Below are 18184 nucleotides of genomic sequence, written 5' to 3'. Positions count from 1 at the left end.
GGAGAGGACAAAGAGGAAAACTAAGAATGGAAAGGCAAAGAAACTCACTTAATAAGGAACTAAAAAAAAAAAAAAAAAAAGAATAAAAAAGAAATGCGAACTCACTGACAAGATGACTAAGAAGATAAAGAAAATAAATTTAAAAAAATGAATAAATGAAGAAAGACCCAAAAAAAGAAAAACTAAAGGGAGATCAAAGGAGGGAGAAAATTAAAGAATCCATCAACACTAAGCCTAAGGAGAGCGAAGAGAACGGAAGAAAAAGAGCAACAAATAAGTTAAAAAGAAAAGAGATGAAAAACCAACCTAATAAGGGTTAAAATGGAACAAAAAAGCAAAACAATAAGAAATAAAAAACAAGAAAAGAAGAACCAACAAAAGCTCACCTAAGACAAATAAAAGAAAACAACATAAAACTATATATATATAAAGATAATAAAATTAATTAATTAAATAAAAATAAATAAATAAACAAATAAAAATAAAAATAAAAATAAAAAATAAAAATTAATTAATTAAATAATTAAAAAAATTTATATATAAAAACTCTCCTAAGACAAAAAAAAAAAAAACCAAGAACATATATATACAAACGCATATATCTAAAAGAAGAAACGAAATAGCAAGTATATCACTATGTATATAACATGTGTATATATGTAGCAAAATATGGACACTAATATAAATAAATAAAAAATAAATAAAAAATGCAAAAGAGAGAGAACAAAATTAGGAGAGTATACAAGAAATGAATATGTGTGTATATATTAACCCTTATTAGGTTGGTTTTTCATCTCTTTTCTTTTTAACTTATTTGTCGCTCTTTTTCTTCCGTTCTCTTCGCTCTCCTTAGACTTAGTGTTGATGGATTTTTTAATTTTCTTCCTCCTTTAATCTCCCTTTAGTTTTTCTTTTTTTGGGTCTTTCTTCATTTATTCATTTTTTTAAATTTATATATTAAAACTCTCCTAAGACAAAAAGAAAAAAAAACCAAGACCATATATATACAAACACATATATATATAAAAGAAGAAATGAAATAGCAAGTATATTGCTATGTATATATATATATATATATATATATACCTACACTAATATTTTTTTTTTTGTATATATACATATATATGTACACACACACACACACACACACATTTCTTATTGTTTTGCTTTTTTGTTCCGTTTTAACCCTTATTAGGTTGGTTTTTCATCTCTTTTCTTTTAAACTTATTTGTCGCTCTTTTTCTTCCGTTCTCTTCGCTCTCCTCAGGCTTATTGTTGATGGATTTTTTAATTTTCTCCGTCCTTTGATCTCCCTTTAGTTTTTCTTTTTTTGGGTCTTTCTTCATTTATTCATTTTTTTAAAAATTTATTTTCTTTACCTTCTTAGTCGTCTTGTCAGTGAGTTCACATTTCTTTTTTATTCTTTTTTTTTTTTTTTTAAGTTCCTTATTAAGTGAGTTTCTTTGCCTTTCCATTCTTAGTTTTCCTCTTTGTCCTCTCCTTGTGGTGTTATGTTACCTCTTCTTACTTTTATTTTCTCTTATTTAGTTTTTTCTCATTAATTTTTGTTTTATTTCTTATTAATTGCCTCCCATTTTCAAGTGAGTTCTTCTTGGTCTTTCTCTTATCTATTTGGTTTATATTTTTGTTTATATTTTTAAATTTTGGTCTTCCTTTCATTTTATATTTCCATTTTAATTTTATTTGAATTTTTATTTCTTTCTTTAATTGTTATTTGTACTTCTTTTTGGTCTTTCTTGACTTTAAAGTGTTTTTATTTATATTTATATATATTTTTTCTTCTTTTCTGTTCTCTTGAATTGTGTGTGGCTCTTCCTTAACCCTCCCTCTCCTCTTATTACTCAGCCTAGTCTGCAACATATCATTTTTATGCTTTCTTAGCTCTCTCTTTAACATCCTGATGATGGATCATAGAGTATGATCCAAAATGTTGATGCTGAACAATCTTACACAATCTTACCCAGAAGCTCGAATACAGAAAACTACTCTAATCAAACTAGGCCCAACTAAACCAATTTCAATTGGAAACCTTACAAAATTGTATATACTCCAAAATTGTCTTGTGTGACTCATTTGAATGTAGCTTCTAAGATTTCAATAGTGGGTTTGGGCATCCTTGGTTGAACATGGTAGGTTTTTTTCCCCTTCTATTTTTACAAATTTTTTAGTTTTATTTTTTAGTTTTGTCATTATGCATTTATCATATAAATTTTAAAGTTTTTTTTAATATAATTTAATTATCTTAAGTTGTAGAAAATAATTAATATGATTTTACGTAGATTTTTAATTTAGTTAATATGTATTTTTTTAGTTAGGATATTTTTTAGTAACATAGTTATTTACACATTTTAGTTAATTTAGTTAGTTTACATATGTTATTTCCACAAATTCATAAAGCATGTTCATTATTGTAACTTTTTGAAACATTCTTCTTCCTTTTATAGTAACAAAGTTCTTGTAATAATTTAAAGTTTATTAAATTATTAAATAAATTTAAAATGATTGCAATAATATAACCTAAGACAAATGCAATAATAATAAAAAATTTATGAAAAAGGCACCAACAATAATAATATTACCATACATAATTTTTTTTAAATTTTAAATAAAAAATTGAAAAAGAGAGAAAATAATTTGAATTCAATGATTTCCAAGTATCTTTTAAAGTGCCGATGCACTTATTATGCTAGTCCAACCTAACCAAATAGGTGCTGGCTAATCTCTATAGACAAAATGCATCAAGGACAAAAAAAAGTCAAACATGATTCTTTTTTAGATTCACAAAAGCACAACCAGATTTTAATAAAAGTTTTGTTATTTTCAATCACAAAATATACGGATCATTAAGATCAAATTTTGAAAATTTGAAAAAAATTCACTGTGTTTTTGTTTTTTTTGAAAATTAGTCAATAGTGCAATTTGTAGGGAGGATAGCCACCTCCAACCAATATGCCCATGACTTTGAAAAAAGTGTAAATAGCAAGAACACACATTTCTTCCAAACACATTTGAATAACAAAATATTGCCAAATATCTATTGTGTTGCCACACAATTCATTCAGATATTAATATATGAATTCTGTTGCCGCACAATTCATTTAGATATTAATATATGTATTGTGTTGCCACACAATTCATTTAGATAATTAATATTTACATATTGAAATTCAAATAAAATACTAGATTGAAAGAGCATACACTAACTGGGCTCCTTACAGCGTAATACCCATAGCTCCAAGTTAAGGCACTTGAAACCAATGTGTTGGTATCCATGGATCCACCTTCAATGGTGACATTATATGAAAGTTTCTAGTTTAGAGATAAAAATGATAATGTTTCTAGTTCCACTGTCACATTGATTCCAAATGGTGCACTTACAATCACCTTATATTTACTTTCTAGAGCTCCTACATTGGTAACAATTCTAGGGAATAAAGCTTCAAATGCTTTTCTTGGAGCAAACAAAGAAATTAGTGAAGGGTAGTTTGGTTTTCATTCTCCATTTTTAGATGGAGTTACAAGGTCACAACTACTGAAGTCTCCTATCACCAAACACAAAGTTGTATCATTATAACCATCCTTGCAAAGCATATCAATGTAATCATCTACACTATCATAAACAAGCCTTGAATCAATTTCTTTCATTGGATTGATATGGCCAACTCCATAACCAAATTCTGCATCCACATTCCCAGGCAATGTTTCATCCATTACAAATGCTGCATCACAAGTTGAAGTGTCACATATTTTCTTTTGCAATTGAAACTAGTTATTAGATTATCTATGTAGTTAATATTGGTATAGAAGCTATTTATATTCAAAAAGTCTTTTACATGTGGTGAGGAGAGTTGATTTTATAGTTGCAGGAGACCAATCTTTATGATAAGACTTGATAAAGCCTATAGCTCCTGCAACATGATGGCATGACATGGATGATCTTGATATTATATTAAAGTTGGAAAATCTTTTGTCTTGTGGATAGCTACTAAGAGATATATTTTTTTTGGCTCCAGATGCTAGAATGTCCACACCTGGTGCAGTGATGTCTAGCTAATAATACATAGCCATCATTATCTTTCATTCAACATATATATGGAGTCGAAATATATTTTGAGAATGTATCATTAATATCCTAGGTTAGAACTTTTACTTCATAATTTAGAATAATGTTATGGAAAAGAATTTTTGACACATACCTTTAGAATGTCCATTGTAATTGGATTGAAACATCTTGATGAGAATGAAGCCACTATTTGTGCAGGTGATTTGGGTGTGGTTGTTTTCTGAATGTTTGCAATTAGAGAGTTGACCAGTGCAAATATCAACTCCATGGTCCCAAATATATTTCTCTTCATTAAATATATAAACTTTAATGAAATTTACCTGGTTGAGTTGATGTAAGACAATGTAGTTTTTTATTGACTGGTAAATATTATTGTGTTGGGGTTTATCCATGCAAAGGCTGTTTCATTGGGTCCATCATAAATTATAACAACATCGGCACCACCAACTACAATAACTAAATAATCTGGAGGATTGCTTACAAAATTGCATAAAACTGTTTTTCCTGCCACTTTTGTTTGATCCAAAGAACCTAATAAACAACCACTAAAAATCTTCATAGAATTAATTGTTAGAAACAATAGTCCATCAAGATAACTTGTGGTGGAGGGGGGGGGGGGTGGCTGTGAATTAGTTATCCTATAACTAAAACATTTATCTAACTAAAACATTTATCAAGCTTAAACAATCTTATCCATTCAATCAAAGTAAATAACAACCATAATAAGATGCACATAGATAATTACACCAGATATGTTAACTAAGGAAACCGTTGATCAAAGAGAAAACCCCAGTGGAAATGATGCCCACAAGATGATGTACTAATATAAATATTTCTTGTTAGAGGATGGACCATGTTAGGAGTCTATCATAATATTTAGTACATATGAGTCCCTATTAGGAGACTTTGAATCCTTGTTAGAAGATTCCTACCCTATTAGAAGTTGCGCCAACCCTATTAGGAGTTGTAGAAGACATAAGGACTCATTGTCCAAACAACTTCTAGGGCAAGACCATTGAACTCACTATCCAACTGATCTCTCAAATGTTCCTTATAGAATAATTTTATGTAGTATACTTTAACTTCTTTCTTCTATCCTATCAATCAGACCAATCACTATCAGACCTTGTAGACTAGGTCATGAACCTTGGATCCAAGTATCTAACTTCAAATCACACTATAAAACCTTGACAATGAAGTTTCCTTCACTTCCTCTTTGCACTTCTCAACTTTTCATTCCACTCTTCATGTTGCTTACAATCATCTCGTCCATGTCATTCTATGATAAAGGAAAATGTCCATCCTTTATATACCAAATCCATAAAACAATTCACTAAGTTTGCTGTTACACCTTCTCAATTAATTATTATAGGACCAAATTAAGAACATGTTACACTTAGCAATAACATTAATCTTTCACCTTGCAACTTGAATAACTTCCTATATATATATATATATATATATAATTATGGTGAGCGAGCTTGTCCATGTCATCACCAACATATCTTTTTCATATCTTTAACTTCAACTTCTTAGAATAATAACTCTTCTAAGAGATATAACAAGTTTACCAGAACATGCTTCTATAAACTCTATCTTAGAATAGTCTTCACCGAAACTTGCATAACTTCTTCCAAACTTAATATTTTATGCTTTTGAGGTTATCTACATATACTAGACAAGTAGTATCTCTCTTTAACCTCACTAATGAAAGTACTCAATGATTTGTCTGTACGAACTTCTATACGAACTTGATCTTTCCACTCTTCTTCTATCAGATACCACATATAATTGCTATGTTGATATCAATGACAAACACAATCATGAATATAATGTATCATTATGATAATAATCTAATCATGTTTCTATGATACTCCCCCATAGGAATATCATCAGTATTCATGTTTCCAACAATCTCTCCCTTTGGCATTGATGGCAACATAGATGAAAAACATCTAGTTCCAAGAATACTAACTGCAAAAGACTGTTAACCTTTCTTTTCAAATCCTCTTCATCAATCATTCTCCCCCATTGATATACCTTAATGTGCTTTACATCAAACTATTTTTCCATGCTATACTTCTCCAACTGTACTATTTTTCATGCTAACTTTTCCCCCATTGACATCAATGTCAAATGTTTTAGCAACCATCAAAATCTACAACAACTGATTCTTACTTAGCTCAAGTGTGTAAAGACACTATTCAAAAACAACATCCAACAAGAGTCTTAGATGACTCTGTTCATCACAGATACTCCCCCATATAGGAAACATCAACATTCAGTCCAAAAAAATAATGGGGCTCAGTTACACTAGATTGATGCATTCTTGCATCTTCTAGTCTGATGTAGGAACAGACATAACCCCTAGCATACCTCACAAATACTCAAAAGTCTCTTTGGGAAGAGGCTTAGTGAAAATATCAGCAATCTTCTCTTTAGTGCTCACATACTCTAATCTAATTTTCTTTTCTACAACTTTCTCTTTCAACATGTGATACTTGATAGAAATGTGCTTGGTTTTAGAATGCAACACCAAATTTTTAGACATATTTACTATGCTTGTGTTGTCACAATGTATGACAATAGGTTCATTGAATTCTATCCTTATATCCTTCAACATGTACTTCATTCAAACAACTTGATTACAATTGTTTGCTATTGCAACATATTCTTCTTCTACTATACATTGTGAGGTGTAATCCTACTTCTTATTTAGCCAAGAAACCAATCTTTCTCCAAGAAAGAAGGCTCTGCCACTGGTGCTCTTTCTATTGTCCATACTACCTGCCCAATCAACATTAGTATAAGCACATAAAGTAAAAGCATTATATTTATCATACCACAATCCAAACTCTAGTGTTCCTTTTAAGTATCTAAATATCCTTTTGACTGTTGCATAATGTGCTTCTCTAGGTTTAGCTTGGAATCTTGCAATAATTCCAATTGTATTTGCTATATCTAGCTTTTTGTGAGTCAAATATTACAATCCTCTAATCATAGATCTGTTCTTTTTTTGCTCAATAATATGTGTCTCATCCCTTGTAGATAACTTGTGTCTAGTTACCATAGGTGTTCCAATGAGTTTACATGTTTCCAAACCAAACCTTTTCAGTAAATATTTCAAATACTTAGTCTGAGAAATAAAGATTCCTTCTTTATCCTAAACAATCTAAAATCCTAAAAAATATTTCATTTCTCCTATTATACTCATTTCATACTCCTTCATTTCTTCTACAAACTTGTCACTTTCATCATCATTTCCTCCAAATATGATATTATCAATAAATATTACCAAGATCATCAATCCATCATCAATTTATTTCCATTAGAGATTTCTATCTGCCATACCTTTGCTATATCCAAAATTTGTCAAATTCTTGTCCAACCTTGCATACTAGGTTCTGGGTGCTTGTTTCAAGCCATACAATGCTTTCTTCAATCTGCATACTATGTCCTTGTCATTAGTTAAAGAACAACCTTTAGATTATTCTATGTATATCTCTTCTTCAAGTTCTCTATTCAAAAATGTTGACTTGACATCCATTGATATACTTTGAATTTCTAATATGCTGCATATGCTAAGAATAACCTTTCTTCTTCTATTCTTGCCATAGGAGGATAGGTCTCATCATAGTCTATTCTTTCTTGCTGCGAGTAACGTTTACATACCAATCTTGCTTTATTCTTACAACTTCACCTTGTTCATTCATCTTGTTCCTGAATACCCATTTAGTTCTTATCACATTCTTATTTGTTGGTCTTGGGACACATTCCCATGTCTTATTCTTTACTATCTAATCCAATTCCTCTTTTATAGCTTGCTTCCAATAGTCATCTTTACATGCTTCATCTGCAGTCTTAGGTTCAACTTGAGATATCAAACATAGTTCTTCATTGATTCAGCTTCTTGTCATCATACTTTTATCTCTGCTTTCGATCATTTGCTTGGGTGGATGATTCTTTGTCATATTCTTACCCAAAGTAGGAGTTATTATCTCAACTCTTGGCTCTAGTGAAGGTTTTGAGCTTTGTTCCTACCTTAGCTCTCCTTTATTTTTCAAATCATTATTAGTCTCAAGGAATACTTCATCATTCCTTGGTTTAGTGACAACATCATCATCTAAATTGTAATCAACTATTCTTTCTTGTATCTTGAATTTTTCATCAACTCTCACATTTGCACTTTCCATAATAGTCTTAGTTCTCAAATTATAACATCTATAAGCCTTACTTTTCAATGAATAACCAAGAAACATAACTTCATCACTTCTAGCATCAAACTTACCAATATCGTCATCTCTTTTGATATAACACTTATTGCCAAATTTTTTGAAGTACTTAGCTGTAGGTGAGTGAACAAACCACAATTCATAAGGGGTCATGTTTGTGTCTTTCCTAACCTCTACTCTGTTCATAGTGTAGACTATTGCATTCACAACTTCTCTCCAAAACATCTTGGATACATCATTCTTAGCTAACATAGCTCTTGTTGCTTTTATTACTAACCTATTTCTTCTCTTTGCTATACCATTATGTTCAGGGGTTCTCAGTGCTGATAACTATCTTTTGATTCTATTAGCTTCACAAAATATGTTAAACTCATGTGAAGTAAACTCTCTTCCTCTATCTAATCTTAAACATTTAATCTTCATGCCTCATTCATTCTCAACTCTATTCTTGAATATCTTGAACTCATCAAATGCCTCAAATTTTTCTTTAAGAAATGCAACCCATATCACTCTAGAAAAGTCATCAAATAAAATCATGAAATACTTTTCACCATAGAATCCTTTAGTCTTTGTAGGACCGAGTTGAGATCTATGTGTACAATCTCCAATTTTGCTATAGTAGTAAACTTTTTGCAAGGAAAAGAAGTTCTATTATGCTTTGCCAAAACACACTCCTTGCAAATTGTGTTAATATGTCTTACAATCTTAGGAAAATCTTTAACTGCAAACATACTACTAGTATTCACAATATTGTCAAAGTTTATATGACAAAATCTCTTATGCCATAACCAACTGTCATCTACCTTAGCAACCAAACATGTCATTTTAGTAGGATTCAACTTAAATACAATACCTCTAGATTTGGTTCTTATTCCAATTACATTTCCATCTTTGTCTCTAATTATGCATGTCTTTTTTGTGAATTGTGCAACTAATAACCTTTATCCACTAGTTGTCCAACACTCAAAAGATTGTGCTTCAAACCATCAACAAAATATACATCCTTAGTGTTAGTTTTACCATCAAGAGTTATAGATCCAATACCTTTAACTTGACATGCTGCATTGTTTCCAACTCTGACAATGCCTCAATCCTGACTTTTGAAGTCAAAAAACTTATTCATATCACCAGTCATATGATGTGAACAACCACTATCAATTATCCAATCAAATTTATTCTTAACCTCTGATACAAAATCTATTTTCTCTGGGCTTTCTTCTTTGATTGCTACAAATCTCATTTCATCATCACTACCACTTGTTCATCAGATTCATCTTCTTCATTTGCATATAAACACTCTCTATCTCTTCTAGGTTTGAAATTTCCTTTATACATTTTCTTTCTTTTAGGACACTTAGATGCTTAATGACTAAATTCATTACAAGTCCAACATTTAAAGATTTTCTTACCATCTTTTTCTCTTCTTACCAGAAGGGCTACTCCATCTTCAATTTTTTTGTCCTCATCAGATTTGCTACTACTAGAAAAGTCACCTCTAGCACTTGTGCTCCTTGATAAACTAGATTAAATATTCAAGGCACTAAAGACTATTTCTATTCTGGTTAATTCTCCAGATTGTCTAAGCTCATTCTCAACTGCTTCAAGTCTTCCAAGCAATGTCTCCTTTGTGAAATCTTTGGTACAAGATATCAAAAACTGTATCATTTGAAGTGCTGACTTAAATATTGGTGTTAAGCTCTTCAATATCTTCCATATAACCTCATCATCGTCTTTGGTTCCTCCTTGAGATTTAATACCTGCAGTGATTTTTGATATTCTTCCTACATATGTTCTTATAGATTCATCTTCCATCATTTTAGCATCTTGAAATGCACAAATCCAATTTTGTAGCCTCAATTTCTTAGAATGTTCATCACCTTCGAAACTAGTTTCCTAAGCTTTCCAAATCAAATGTAAAATAACAGGTGAATTTAACTGATTATATTCAATTTTAGGAAGTTTAGTCAATAGTGCTTCTCTAGCTCCCATGTTGCACATAAAAAAGATTTCTTTCTTCCTTAGTACAAGTTTCCAAATCTTTTTCAGCAATGATTGTCTTTGATGATTTTGTAAAGATCTAATATCCTAGACCCATACACAAAATATGTGTCTTCATCTTTTCCTTTTAGCTCTCATAATTTTTTCTATCAAACTTCAAACTATCTTTCTTGAACATACTTGCCATGAATCTCCAAAAGTTGTTAAACTTTATCTTCAAGGACCTGATGCTATGATACTAGTTGTTAGAAGCAATAGTCCACCAAGATAATTTGGGGGTGCGGGGGTGAATTAGTTATCTAATAATGAAAACATATATCAAACTTAAACAATCTTATCCATTCAATAAAAGTAAACAACGACCATAACAAGATGCACATAGACAATTACACCGGATATGTTAACTAGGAAAACCCTTGATTAGAGGTGAAACCTCAATGGGAATGATGCCCATAAGATGTACTAATACAAAAATTGCTTGTTAGAGGATGGATGCTATTAGGAGTCTATTACAACATTTAGTACTTATGAGTCCCTGTTAGGAGAATCTGAATCCTTGTTAGAAGATTCCAACCTTGTTAGGAGTTGTAAAAGAAAGAAGGACTCATTGTCCAAACAACTTCTAGGGCAAGACCACTAAACTCACTGTCCAACTAATCTCCCAACTATTCTTTACAGAATAATTGTATTTACTATACTTTAACTTCTTTATTCCATCCTATCAACTAGACCAATCACTATCAAACCTTGTAGACCAGGTCATGAACCTTGGATCCAAGTATCCAGCTTCAGATCACATAATAAAGCCTTAATAATGAAGTTTCCTTCACTTTTGCTCTGTACTACTCAACTTCACATTCCACTCTTCGTGTTGCTTACAATCATCTCATCCATGTCATTCTATGATAAAGGAAAATGTCCTTCCTTTATATTGTGTCCATAAAAAGATTCCCTGAGTCGACTGTTACACCTTCTCAATTAATTATTATAGGACCAAATTAAGAACACATTACACTTAGTGATAACATTAATATTTCGCCTTGCAACTTGAATAACTCTTTGTTTATGTATCATTATGACAAGAAATCTTGTGCACATCATCATCAACATATCTTATTCACATCTTTAACTTTGGCTTCTCAGAATAATAAATTTTCTAAGAGATATAATGAGTTTACTAGAACATGCCTTTCTAAACTCTATATCATAATAGTCTTCACCGAAACTTGCATAACTTCTTCCAAACTTAAAATCTTATGCTTCTGAGGTTAGCTTCATGTACTAGACACTTACTAGTATCTCTCTTTAACCTCATTACTGAAAGTACTCAATGATTTGTTTGTACCAACTTGATCTTTCTGTTGTTCTTCTATTAGATACCATAGAAAACTGCTATGTTGACATCAATTAAAAACATAGTCATGAATGTAACATATCATTATGATAATGATCTAATCATGTTTCTACAATACTCCCCCATAGGAATATCATTAGAATTCATGCTTCTAATATTAATATGTAAGTTTTGAGAATCTTGATAGAAACACAATCTCTTTATAGCTACAATAATGAATTAAGTTTCAATTGTTACCTAGAATTGTCTAGAGTAAAGCAATAAAGCCACCAGAAACATTAGCAACATCCCCTCCATATACCAAAGGATGGATTCTCCATCATATATGTACTTATTGCAATTCCCTAAACATAGTTAAATCAAGACTGACAATTAAATTTTTTATGAAGCAGACCTTAATTATGGAGAATTGAAAATGAGTGTTTTGCTAAAGAACATTTTTGTTACAAGTGTTTATCATTTTTGTATAAACATTGGGTTATCCTCAAACATCATATACTAGGGATAAATCAAGCTTGTAAAATTAAGCCAATTTTGACTAGTTAACATTTTTAGTCTAGGAATCAAGCCTTAATATATGATGTTTAATAAGTCCTCTAAAAATGTTGTTTTTAGAGAGAGTTTAGATCTTTACCTCTACCAAGATGTTGTTTCCTAGAAGAATTTTGGTGTCCATCTTGCTATCAATGGTACTTGCTGCAATAGCTAAAGACCAGGGAGAATAATTTAAAATAGTTTCCTAGAGGGTTTAGAGTTTCCAGCAGAATTTGATACTAGAACCCCATTTTGCATTGCATGAAATGCTCCAATGGAAAATTTATCTTCAATGTAGTTGATAAGAAGAGGATATCTAGGTGACATGGAAAGAATGTCAACACCATCATAGATAGCATCATCAAATGTCACAAGAATATCATCATCACTACAACTATCAATATAAGCCCAACAGACCTTGTACATGGCAACCCTTCCACCAGGAGCTCCATGACATTCCCCTTGAGCAATTCCATACAGACTTGCATTTTTTATAAAGTTTCCAGTAGATGTAGAGGAGGTGTGTGTTCAATGCCCTTCAAATCTAATTATGCACAAATATATGAATAACAAAAGGAATAGGAAAGAGTGTAACTTGTTGAAGGCAGAGGTAGGAAAATATGATGATGTTTGACATGATCCACCCTTCCATTTTGAAGGAATTGGACTAAACCCTGTGTCCATAAAACTATTTGACTCTAGTCATATTCCTACAAAAGGATCAACATAGATGTGAAAAACTAATGACAAAATCATCAGAGCATAAAACTCTCTCAAGTAGTTGGGTTTCAGTCACTTTCTAAGAAATTTATTGTTCATCTACTTACAAGTTAAGTTCTTAACCATGCTAGTAATCTTTTGTAATAATGGGCATTGTATTATTTTCTTCTCAGTACAAAATCTATTATTTTACTTCTCAATTCTATAATATGGCTATTCTTAAAAATTACACACAAAGGAATAAATTGAACTTGGAAAAAGAAATTCAACTTCTTCTATTTAACAGTTTTTGTTTAAAAATTAGACCTTAATGTGATGTCTAAGTTGTCAACTATAGAATTATGAAATTATCTATAGAAAAATAGTATAAGCTTAAACTTTGCTCTTTGTAAATTTTTTCTTGTGTCCAAAAGGCCAATAATGATGTCACTTTGAAAATCTAGACCATTTCTCTAAGTAGATGCAGGCAAGCCAAAAAAACCCCATGATCTTGTTGTTAATGTTTGCAATTTCTTGCTCTCAAACACATAGACCACACCATCCATTTCTATAATTCAAAGGCATATAAAAAAATTTTAGGCCTGAAAATCTGATATAATGGAAAATAGTCAAAATATAATCAAAACTTTATTGTGTTCTATTTGAACAGCAAGATTCATTACATAAATAAAGTAGTCATATAGTAGTTAAACTGCTATTTAATAACTACCAAAACTAAAAATTATAACCCTAATGATTAATACGTTAACACCCCCACTTAATTAGAAAGGGTTACATGAAATTAGGGAGTATTTTGAACTCCTCAAACTTTGAGCTCAACTAGAAACATTTGCTAGTTGATCTGAATCATCTTTTGAAAGCAAGATACTATGATATGATCTAAAATTTGTTTCAACTTATAGGGTGCAAACTTTTATACTTCAAGATGCTAAAAATAGCACAGATTGGGTGCAATGAACTTATATTGTTCATGTCATGGTTTGATAAGAGCACATATTGGGTACTATGAAATAACACACATTGGATGTTATGAATTATTTTGTCCATATGACATTTTGATAATAGCACACATTAGGTGCTATAAAATAATACATTAAGTGTTGTGTATTTGTTCTTCATTTGAACATGAACCTGGAATGAATTTTGATAATCATTTCTCACTTGAACTTGCATTTGAAATCGCATTCACTTGAACTTGAATCTGACATATATAGAATATCCTCCCCTTGGCAAATGAGAGGAAATAATTTCATCTAATAAGCTATTGGATAAGATACCACACATTTATCTTCATCACTTCAAATAGATGGAATACATTACTATGTACCGATATCATCATAACAATTACAAAAAATTGTCTCAAATATTAACAAAATCATTTTCTATCACCATAAATACCTTAACACATTTATTCCATTGTTACTACGAAGTAATTGTATATCTTCTACACCACCCATGTTACAAATAAATCTCATTTTTCTAATTGATAGTTTTATAAATTGAAGCATGTCTAATATGTTCATCTTTGAAGTGGAAGATCATAAGAAATATACTTCCTTTTGAGATCACACACAAATTCATCAAACTCAGCTGACACACTATAATTGTAGTTGTACTTCCAAGGTTTTGAACTTATAATTTTTTTGAGTTCTCCACACTAGAAATAAATCAAATCTCCCTGCTATATATTCATGACAGTGTTACCTTACCATGTTGTAGATTGTGAGAAACCCACTTTTTTTAAAACACTTTGGTTGAGTTTTATTCAAACATTTAATAGGTGCTTCCAATAGTCACAAGAAGAATATTTTCTCTATATGCACAAGCACATAAACCTTCTCATTATTTTAGATGTTTCCAAGGAAGTTTACCAAGATTGGAAGAAAACAAAAAAATATTGTTGGTGTGTCAACATTTGATGACCAATATGTATCAACGCATTCCATTTACTAATAAAATAATAGACAATGAAAGCCAAAAAAATATGTCGTAAGAGATAAGAATCTTCAACAAAATAATCTCTGACCAAAGCTTTAATCATTTTTCAATTCAAATTATGGACCCAAACCAAATCTGTACGACTCTATACAATGGTTAAATTTTGTCTTTATTGTTGCAAGTGAAAATGGTCATGACACAAAAATATCTTGCAAGAGTAGGTAATCTTTGATCCTTTTCACACTATTTATGCCAATCTACTTCTCATGCTAACTACATAATGATTGGTAACTCAAACCCAAAAAGGTGTCAATAAAGAGATCATTGAAATCTGATTGGTCAACAATTGAAATTGAAAAATCATACAATTTTTCTCAAAACTGATTGTTAAATGCAAAATTTCTTTTCTCCATTCAAATCAATTATCATGTAATTCAAAATATGCGATTTTCAATTCCTGATTCTTGTCAACAAATCCAATAATATTGATAAATGGGAGCATTTGAAGTGACACAAAGAGGAAATGAAATAATTATCCAAACAAGACTTTATTGTTGATCAATTATAATATAAAATTTCTAACATACACTCACAAATCTAAAGCTGTAGCCATCATCCATTTTCTATGCATTCATATTGATGGCCATGGCTGCCAACAACAAGAGACCGTAATATTTCACATTCTTTCTTTGTTGCTCTGATACCACTGTTAGGCTTGAAAGTCTAATATAATGAAAAATAATCAAAACTTCACTATGTTATGTTCAGCAAGATTCATTACATAAATAAAGTAGTCATATAGCAATTCAACTCCTATTTAATAATTATCAAAACTGAAATTTATAACCTAATTTTATCTCCCTAATGATTAATATGTTAAAAAAAACACATGAAAACCACACAGATATATGTGTGTAGCTTCAAACCCACCAAAGCTCTTGCCATAAGTATACTTCAAAGATTCCATGGCTGCCTAGGAACTTTATCACCAACAGTACAATTATATTAGCTAATAAAAAACCCACCATTCATATTTTAAAAATTGCATAACAGGAAATTAGAATATGGTTAACAAGTGTTGACCTTCCAGATACAGATTCAAACATTTCAAGATACAAGGTAGCAGGTGCTTTGTCAGAATTCCCACCATCTTTTGACGGAATAGCACCCTTGTAGACCACATAATCCTAATTTGACACAAGAAATTTAGCCGTCAGCAAACATTATTGACATTCTCAAGAGTTATTTAAACTAAATATTTCACTAGTTTATCATTACCTTTCTCATGTCTTGTTCTGGAGATTCACTAGCTTTACATAGCATTTGAACATGTGACATTGTCAGAAACATTGAAAACATGGATAGAAGAAAATGGTTTGTCCCCCGGATTGCCATTGCAAAGGATCAAACGTTATTATTGCTAAAACGATTTGATAAAACTATAATCAAATGGAACATTATTTATAGAGGCCATTGTTGGCATTCTATTTCAATCCTCTCTGACAACGATTGGCAACAGAATTTATAGAAGACTTATTCGTTGTTATGGCTTTGTATTATGAATATGGCGAAAAATAGGATCACAAGGATGACTTTTAAGATTGTACGATGATTCTGTTTTCAGTTGAGGTCGACTGATTCATTAGCTTCTATTCCATATTTTAGAAATATTTAGTAAATAGCAGAGACATTACAAACAGACAAAATCCAAATATAAGAACGTTTTTGTTAGACTAGAATATTTAGACGACCAATGATTCAGACACATATTAAGGTTTTCAAATTAAATATATGGTTGAAAATGATTAGATTGGAACATGGCGAAATCTTTGTTCTTTTATATAATTTTAATGATAGGTATTTTTAACATGTTCTAAATTAAGCCTGCTAATGGCCTTCCCTAACTCCATATTCAGTATGTTGATGTCTTGGTCTCTCTTAAGATCAGATAGTATCTTTCACAGTCTTTGGATCTCCTCCCCTTCAAACTATAGAAGAAGAGGAATAAAAGAATATTTCAAGATAGTAAGATATTTGTTAATCAACTTGTTAATCAACTTATTAAAAAGATAGAAATTTCACTTATTAAGTTAACAAATAATAGGCTGCTTAATTCTAATATCAAACAAGTTAGGATGATGTATTGGGAAGAAAAGATGCATGGACGATGGATTGGGTTCAAGATTTGCCCTTTCCAGATAAAGGGGTAGATGAAGGTAAATCTTCAAGGGTAGAATATGTATGTATATGGAAAATTCAAAAAATGATGGTTCAAGCTGAATTTTGATAGATCATCGAGAGGTAACCTAGGTAAAGATGGCATAAGATGTATTCATAGAGACAAAGGAGAGGAAATTGTCAATATAGCAAGATACATTGGAGAAGCTACTAATAATAACTGGGTAGAGATTTATGCTTTAGTAGAAGGCCTCTTGTTATGCAAACATTTGAGAATTAATAAGTTAGAAATTGAAAGAGACTCGACCATAGTTAGAATAATAACTTGTTATACTTTCAATATCCTTAGAAGTGTTTTAAATTATTTTCCTTAAAAAAGAAGAAGTAATCGATTATCTTTGAAGCTCTTAAATCATTTTGTTATGTTTATTTTGTGTTTCTTTCTAATTTTAATTTAATGTTTGTTGGTTTCTTGCTATCTATCTTTAAAGGATCTCAATGCCTTTAGCAGATTTATATTTTTCTTAAGATTCTGTAACCTCCTAATAAGAAACTTATAGAGTTTTTCTAGATGTTTATTTGTGTTATTTCAGGTCACACAAACAGATAGGCTAACTAAGGAATTAAGGAATCTCTCTTAATAGTTTTAAACTCTGTCATCCAATTGTTTTAATGTGAAAAGAGCAATATTGACAGATTATTACCTAAGTTTGTCCTTTGAGTGTCCCTTGTTTATCAAAAATAAATAAATATTATGAATGAATTTTCTTCTTCTATATTTTAATTTATTTATAACTTACTATGTTGAAAGAATTGTTACTATATATAATATTGGTAATAGTTACAAATACAATTGTTGTAAGTATATACAAATATTATAATTATATTTTAGTTAAAATTAATATTATAGTTAATTTAGGTTATACTTATAATAATTGATATTTAAGATTATTATTTAGATAGAATTGTTAAAATTATAATTATAATTAAAAAACTTACTAATATAATTTATATTTTAATTATAAAATATTATCTATACTATAATTTAAAAAAAAATTAACAACATTAATATATAATAAGATTACTATTAAAAATACATACAAAATTAAAATTAATAAGGCAAGTACCAAGCTACTAAGTAGCACT

General features: G+C 30.3%; 1 pseudogene; it reads right to left on the bottom strand.

Annotated features, from left to right (window-relative positions):
- Positions 1–3174: 3174 nt before the first annotated feature.
- LOC149538207 (subtilisin-like protease SBT4.14) lies at positions 3175–16255 on the bottom strand (annotated as a pseudogene).
- Positions 16256–18184: the final 1929 nt, after the last annotated feature.

This window comes from Cupressus sempervirens, chromosome 9 (assembly GCF_028749045.1).
Source record: "Cupressus sempervirens isolate cs-2001-9-10 chromosome 9, ASM2874904v1, whole genome shotgun sequence".
Classification (NCBI taxonomy): Eukaryota; Viridiplantae; Streptophyta; class Pinopsida; order Cupressales; family Cupressaceae; genus Cupressus; species Cupressus sempervirens.
The sequence above is the reverse complement of the archived record's forward strand: the minus strand, read 5'-3'. Positions and strand labels throughout refer to the sequence as shown.